General features: G+C 43.6%; 1 pseudogene; it reads left to right on the top strand.

The window, feature by feature from the left end:
* Positions 1-202: 202 nt before the first annotated feature.
* LOC138839793 (DDB1- and CUL4-associated factor 12-like protein 2) lies at positions 203-1,501 on the top strand (annotated as a pseudogene).
* Positions 1,502-8,422: the final 6,921 nt, after the last annotated feature.

The raw sequence follows: 8,422 nt of genomic DNA, 5'->3' as shown, positions 1-8,422 counted from the left end.
CCTCCAATGTCCACAGCCAGGCCCCACCCCTCTGACCACATGTTACCCCGCCCTCTTAGCCCTGTGGCAGCTGCAGCACTTGGCTTTGGCCCCAGGCTCATTGCTTTGAACTCTGTGTTCCAGGACAAAGCCTACCCACTGCCACTCCCACGGTCTCCATTATCCATAGCAGTGCCTTGGTTTGTGATTGCTGATGCTCGCCATGGCTCACCCGAGGTCAAGTAAAGAGAATCACAAGGCACCAGATGAGGGGCCTGGTGCCTCTTTGGTGCAGGACCAGGAGGTCGGCCAGGGTGATGCCGCATTAGTGCCGAAGAGGCGGAGGTGGTTGTTAGGGAGCCGTTCGTTTGTGTACGTCCTGAAGAGCCATGAGCTGGGCACATGGGATCACAGCGAGGCTATTGGCTTTCAGAGGCAAGTGTGCAACTATGCTGTGCTGAAGCTGTCGCACCTGCTCAGGGTTTGCCACCTGGGCCTGGGCACCGTCAACAAGGTGTTCACGTCACAGTGGCTGAATGGCAGGCAGGTGGTGTGTGGCACCAAGTGCAACTCGCTCTTCATGGTGGATGTGTTGTCAGGCCAGATGACGAACATCCTGCTCCTCAGGGATATGATCCCCATCCCAGCACCTGCCTATCCCACCAGTGGCATCCATGCCATCGAGATGAATCCCCCCAAGACGCTGCTGGCCAACAGTGGGGAAAACCCCAACAGCCTGGCTGTTTATAGGCTTCTTACCTTCCATCCTGTGAGCCTGGGTGACCGCCAAGGCCACAGTGACTCTTAGTGAGAATGCTGACCTTCCAGTGTATGCCCACATGAGTCCAAAAGGAATGCAGGCTATACCTACGGGATCTTACAGCCCTGGTGCCTGCAAAGTGCATGCTATGGCTTTCAGTGCCCCAAACCGGGAGCTGGGTGTTGTATTCCTGGATGGTTGCTTCAGTCTCTGGAAAGTGGGGGACAACCTTTCCAGACTGTTGACCGTGAGGCTGTCCTACTGCCGAGAAAATGTGTGCATGGCCTACTGCGATGAGCTGTACATGTATGCAGTGATGAGCTGTCCATGTATGCAGTGGGTTCCCAGTTTCATGTCTCCTTCTTGGATGTGCACCAACATCGGCAGAAAATTCCACCGCTGTGTTCTCGTGATGGTGGCACACCTGTGCATTCATTGAGCATCTATCAGAACCTGGTCACCGTGGGCAAGGGCCAAGGTGCTCGATTCTTGTATGACATCCACACCTGCAAGTCCCTTGAAGACATGTCTGAACACAATCCAGAGCTCCGTGTAGACCCTGCAGAGAGGAAGCTGAAACTGATGACTGGCTCAGGCTGGCTCAACGAAGATGATCTCTAGGTCGACTTCTTTGGTGATTTGGAGTGCTATCCCAAGGCAGTGTACACACACGGGTACACCTGGCCTGAGATGAAGCTCTTTGTAGCTGGGGGACCAGTCCATCCAGATGTCTGTGGGAACAACGCAGGCCTCTGGAGCTAAGGATAATGACTTCCTTCTCAAAATGGAAGTAGACCAAATTAACCAGTCTACTTCAAAGCAGAGAGACAAAGTGGTAGATCATTATTCATTGGATTAAATTATTTAAAAAGGGGGAAGGAGGTCCTCTAAAAAGAAGTATCAGAATCCTGTGATTGTATCAAGATCCCCATTTGCCTAAACCAGTTAGGAATTGATTTGTGTATATTTTAGTACACAAAAGTAATCTGGAAATCAGTCTTCTTCAAGCTTTAAAGTTTTTGTATACCCTGTGCTCAAATCGATAAAAAGAAAGCTCTGGGGAAAAGAAAGAAGAAAGTATGCTTACCAGTGTTCATGCTTATAATCCTTACCACTTAGGAGACTGAGATGCAGAGGATCAAATTATGAAGTCTTTGCAGGAAGAAAAGTTTATGTCTCAGAAGTAATGAGTAAAAAGCAGTGTCTCAAATAGTAGAGTACTATTTAAGTAAACAAGCCTAGGGTGCAAGAGATACATGTGCCTATTTTTTTCATTTCTTGTCTTAAAACTGTCAAAACGTGCATATGTTTCCATGTTTGTGGTTCTAAGAACTTGTAAATAATTTTGGTGCTATCATTTATAGCTGGGATTGTATTTATTTAAGTAGACTGTGTAGCAGATTAGGCAGAAAATATTCTGATCTGAGTCGTAGAGTGGACACTTTTTAGTCGCTATTTTTAACACCAAGTGTAGTTTTTCAACATGAGTGCATTTAATTTTTTCATTTCTGTTCATGATTTAAGTTACAAGAAAAATATCTGCCCAATAGAGGAATGCATGCACTCTGATCATTCAAGAAGAAACCTAACAATTTGTAAATGCCAAATTAGTAACAACTTGTTTTGTGTTTGATTACTCGTACCTAAAGCAGAAAATATATTGTTAGTATGTAGTGATATTGTAAATTTCCTTGTAATAATATAGAGATATGTAACATTTTTCCCAGAAGAATATCTGAGAGTTCATAATTAATAACTTAGGTTGGAGAAAAGAGTTTTTGAGTATTGATATAAATAGTTGAATATTATCAAATACATGTTTCTTCATAAGTGAGAAAACCAAACAGCCCCTCCAGAAAACTTGCCAGGATATATTGGCCTTGGGTTATGTTATGAAATACTTTCCTTACATGTTTGGCCCTCATGCTATTTTAGGGCCTACATGCCATATGCTGTTCAGAAGCAAGCTAGAACCAAGTAATGTAGTAAAAGTTTCTAAAATTAATTTTCAAATGTCAAAAATATACCATTATTTTATAAAGAGCATAGATATAAACCTAATATATGATATAAATGTATAATTTTGTTATATATAATTAGCATATTATAGAAATATATGTATTTTTATTTTACAAATGCCTGGTCAATCAAAGGCAATAATTGTTATTTAATGAGTAACTTTTTTCTTTGGAAATCAATTTTCCCAGGAGTACCAAAGTTAAAAGTTTCAAATAAATCTATACTCTTCCAAAACCCAAACTATTATTCCATGTTTTAATTTTCTTTTCACTTATGTCAATGTTTATTTGCTTTAGAAGTCAAATCATTTAGTCATGTTTAGACTGTGAACATAAAGTAAGGCCCTAACCTGAAGATGATTAAAGTACAAAGAGACATGGCTCAAGTGGTAGCAGGAGCACCTCAGTTTAATCCCCTCTACTACTAAAAGAATTATTTTCACAGTTCATAAAATATGCACGTTCTTATAGTATGATTATTGGTTTCCAGGACAGCCACAAGGTCATTAATACTTCTTTTCTGTTTCTGGAAAATTCTTTTTCTGGGCGTATTCTTGTTTTATCTTATCATAGTCATCTATAATATGGTAGTACTATAATAACCTGTGGTAATATCTGGATCCAAGAAGTCTCTATACCAATTATAGATTGTACTCAGGAAAGAATATCTAGTCTACACTTGACCCTGGGCCAATAATTATAGTCCATACAGAAAGAGGTTCATGTGAAGTCAACAGAACCCTGGCTTCCTCTAACGTGTCAGTCTCCAGCAACTGCCTAATGACCACATGAGTGTAATATCTGAGGACTATGAATTTAAAGTAAGTGTTTTGTGATGTTTAAAAGAATGTCACATTTAAGGCTTAACATTTTATGGTTCTTAATTGCCAGGAATGAAGAGCAGAAGATGTCTCTTTTTCAAAGCCTTTTATAATGCTCTTAGGTTAAATGTTTAAAAAACAAGCTGAGCATTGATGGCTCACACCTGTAGGATCACCTTTTTGAGAAGCAGAGAATGAAGTAGGGGAAAAATTTTAGCTTGAGACAGTTCTAGCAGAAAATAAAATCACAAGACATTTTCTCAATCTATATCTAGGCATAATGGCATATCCCTGTCATGCTAGCTATGTGGGAGGCAAAGATTAGAAGAATCGTGATTCCAGGTTACTGCAGGCTGAAAAGTCCACAAGTTATTAGGTCACAGAAAGAAGCAAAGTGTATTGGACACATCTGCCATCCTAGTTATGATAGGAAACCTACAATAGGCAGCTCATGGTCCAGCTTGGAAAGAATGTGAGATAGTACATTGAAAGTAATCACCACAGAAAAAGAACTGGAGGCTTGGCTCAGTAGTTATACATCTGTATATATCCTGAATTCAAACCCCAGTAACTGCCTAAAGAAAACAAGTTTTGAAAATACTAATATATAATAAGACATATTCAACACAACATCTTGTAGATCTCATTATTGCAATGGGTCCACCTATATCCCTATTTAAACAATTTGTTTTTTTCCCTTCCCCTCCACAAATTATAACAACATCAAATACAGTGAAAACAGGGTTATACTGTGGGGGAAGGACATACAAAGCAACAAAGAAATATAAATACCATAGACACAATAGCAAGAAAGAAAAAATAAACATTTGAGTCCTTATCTTCGGGTTCATTTCACTTAACATCAACTTATCTGACCATTTCTGCATGTCTCAGACATATCCTAGTTATCACAAAGAAGGGAATCCATGAGACCTATGTTTCTTTGGGCCTGGCTTACTTCACTTCATTTAATTTTTTCCAAGTCTTTCCAATGGGGCAATGTCATTCTTTCTGATGAATGCATAGAATTCCATGTGAATATATACCACATTTTCTTGATCCATTCATCTACTGAGGGGCAATGGGTAGGTTCCATATCTTAGCTATGGTAAATAATGCTGCAATAAACATAGTTGTGCAAGATGTTATGTCGAAAATGAACTTTTCCCCGTACGGGCCACCACATGTCGCTACTGCCTGGACCAGCAAGGAAGACGCGACACCGAACTCTTCTCTCTGCAGTTTATTCAGGACCTTTGAGTAATCTTCTGACCCCAACCCCGGGGAGAATTCCCCACAGCCTTAAGTACCCGCTGGGTAGCCAACCCTGATATGCCACGTGGGAACCACCAATAGGTCCAGGTGTGCAGAAGCAAGCCAGATTCTTTGCCTTAGCCATATAAGGAGTTGTTTACCACAGAGAGCACTCGCCATCGGGAAGGCGGAGGGTGGAAGCCAGCGCCATTTTCCAGGTGCGGCTGCACGCAGCTCTCTACACTTTGGCATGGGGGGAGGGGAGCAGATGGGAAGGGATGTACAGGGCAAACAAAGAGAAGGCAACAATGCTTGATAAAAAAGGTACTCATTACCATGCTCATATAATTGTAACCCCTCTATATGGTATTTTCACAATAAATAAAAAATGATATAATAGTAGTAAATAGTTTCACCAAAATTGTTTTTCTTACCTATTAAGATCCTATCTCAACCTCTAGTTAGGTAAAGATGTCCTAGCCTTTTACCCAGTTATTTTGGAATCTAAGATCAGGATCATTATACTACCAGGGCAAGGAGAGAAGTTCACAAGAATCCAAAAATAGCTGAATGTGATGGTTTATGCCTGTCCTTTCTCCTATGACAAGAATTATGAAGTAAAATAATCTCCATCCAGATACTTACCCAGGAAGCAAGAAAGACAGTATATCACTCAGGGGGAGAATGCTTTCCTAGCAAGCATAATTCCCAACATTAAGACCCTCCTTTCTCTATTTATACCACCTTTTACACACATACACATACAGATATATACTCCAGTTTCTTCATACATGATAGTAAATAGCTTAGATTAGAAACTCCTATGGCCAGCTCCAGACCAAGGAATTTTCACATGTGTCGCTACCGCCTCGACCAGCAAGGAAGACGCGACACCGAACTCTTCTCTCTGCAGTTTATTCAGGACCATTGAGTAATCTTCTGACCCCAACCCCGGGGAGAATTCCCCACAGCCTTAAGTACCCGCTGGGTAGCCAACCCTGATAAGCCACGTGGGAACCACCAATGGGTTCAGGTGTGTGGAAGCAAGCCAGATTCTTTGCCTTAGCCATATAAGGAGTTGTTTGCCACAGAGAGCAATCGCCATCGGGAAGGCGGAGGGCGGAAGCCAGCGCCATCTTCCAGGTGCGGCCTCTCACTGCTCTCTACAGTTCCCCCTTTTTTGTTTAAAGAACACAGATGAGAACAGATGTCTGATCCCTGTTGTGCAATGCAAGGACTGCATACAAGCCTTCTCCCAGAGGGCGCCTTCTCTAGGGATGACTCAGCCTGTCCATTGATTCGTTTTTCACAAGGACAGGAAAAGGCGAATCGAACCCGTGTGCAATCAAACATGCTCTCCTCAAGGGCAAAACTCATGCCTCTCAACAGCAGTACTTTGGCTTTGCAATCTGTGTTCATTGTTTTAGGGTGGCAAGCCATACTTGGGGGGCTGACCTGCTCCAATGACTGTAAAGGCTTGGATAATCATGGCTGCACTGCGACACTGAGAACCTCTAATTTGGCAAATGCACCACAGACATACCAAGTAGGCTAACACCAGGAGGCCTGTCAGGGCTCCCAAACCCGCCCATTCCTTAAGATGATTCATAGCAGCAGAGATCCATGAAGATAACCCCTCCGCCAATCCGGCATCCACTCGGGTCGAGTTCACCATGATGATGGCAACCCTGAGCTGTTCCATCAGGCTGTCGAACTCCCCAGTTCAATTACCTAAAAGATAACTAGACAACTATTTAGACAAATTTGCAGCGTTTTTTAAATAGGTTTTTTCCTGGGCCTGAACTCTGGGCCTGGGCGGTGTCCCTCAGCTCTTCAGCTGAAGGCCAGCGCTCTACCACTTGAGCCACAGTGCCACTTCCGGATTTTTTCTCTTTGCTTATGTGGTGTTGAGGAATTGAACCCAGGGCCTCAGGCATGCAAAGCAAGTGCTCCACCACTGAGCCACTTTCCCAGCCCTATTCTTCTGGGTTAATTGCACCACAGCAGCAGCTAATCCAGCATTAGTTAGTGGTCCGCCCAGCTCTCTGCAAACTTTCATCCATGCTTCTAGTCCCCTATTCTTATATGGGATTATGGCGGCTCTGCATTCCTTAGTGCACTGCTCGTAAACAAGCTGTTTAATTAATGGCAAGGCTGCGTCTGGGTCACCAAAAATTCTGCCAGCAGCCTCGACCATATGAGCAACAAAGTCCGAAAACGGCTCCTTAGAGCCCTGCAGGATTTTGGTGAGATTGCCACTCACCTTGCCTTTATTTGGTAAGGTCTTCCATGCCTTTATGCCAATTTTATTGATTTGTTCATAAGCTTGAACCGGGTAGCCTATCTGCTGATTGGCGAATGTCCCCTGTCCAAGCAGCATATCTCTGTCCCAAGCTGGGTTCCCCGCAGCCTGATTGGCTGCAGCCTCTTCACTAGCAAATTCAATCAAAAAGGCCTTCCAATCTAAGTACTGACCTGGGCTCAAACTAGCTTGTGCTAGCCCACTCCAATCACCGGATGTCATGCAGTGTCTATTTAGGGCCTCCACCTGGGGTACAGTAAAGGAAGCCGTGATTCCGTATGTCCGCACAGACTCAGCTAAAGATTTTATAACCTTAAAATCTAAGGGTTCATGATACCGCTGTCCCTGTGGATCCTGAAATATTGGACAGGCTAGATGTAACTCGGTTCTGACCGCTTTCCACATGCCTGGGCTGAAAGAACAGCCGGGGCTGCCACTTCCAGGGTCCTCCGCATAGAGCGGAGGGGCCGAAGGTGTGGGGCGGTGCACGGAGGGCGTGCATTCGTCTTTATCTGGGTCCTCTCTCTCCTTCTCTTTCCTCCTCTTTCTTATCTTTGTTTTTTCTATTTGTTCTATGAGTGATTGTAGTTCCTCTGAGTCTGTAGACTCAGAGGTCTCTAGTTCGCAAAATCGGGGTATAACCTCCCCCTGCTCTCCTCCTTTTCACTGTCTGCCCTTGCCGATCTTTCTTCCTGCAGCATTTCTAGGGCGGCCTGACCATTCTCTACCGCCTCACTGCAACGCTGGTCCTCGAGACAGCCTCTTATCAGTTTCCATATTTGTGTCACTCCACTCTTAAGCGTTCCTTGTTCAGAGGCAAAATCTAGGTACCTCCTTAGTTTCTCCCAAGAGGCCACCTTGAGGCTTCCGGAGACAGCGAACCATAGGTCAACGATGTCACATTCATTCAAAAATCTCTCTAAAGTACTCTTTTTTATTTTTAACTTTTTTGAGTGCAGTAGCTCATTGAGAGCCAAAAAAATTGGGTGCGAAGAAGAAGCGCCCATGTTTTAAACATTTAAAGCTGGTAAACAAACTTTTACTTTCACTTTTGGCTACTCTAATGACTAGCCCCAGGTTCTCGCTCTCTCTTTATCTACAGAGAAGAGCAAAATCCCCCCCCACTCTTGTCTCGGATTCCCCTTTTACCTGTGAACTTATCCCCCGCTCTTGTCGTGGATTCCCCTTTTACATGGGGACTTACCCCCGCTCTTGTCGTGGATTCCCCTTTTACCTAGGAACTTACCGGTGCACCACCCTGACCACAGAGAGTTCTGAGTCCTCGTTG

This window comes from Dipodomys merriami, unplaced genomic scaffold (assembly GCF_024711535.1).
Source record: "Dipodomys merriami isolate MVZ:Mamm:240054 unplaced genomic scaffold, mDipMer1.0.p SCAF_3, whole genome shotgun sequence".
Taxonomy (NCBI): Eukaryota; Metazoa; Chordata; class Mammalia; order Rodentia; family Heteromyidae; genus Dipodomys; species Dipodomys merriami.
This window is presented reverse-complemented; position numbering and strand designations above follow the sequence as displayed.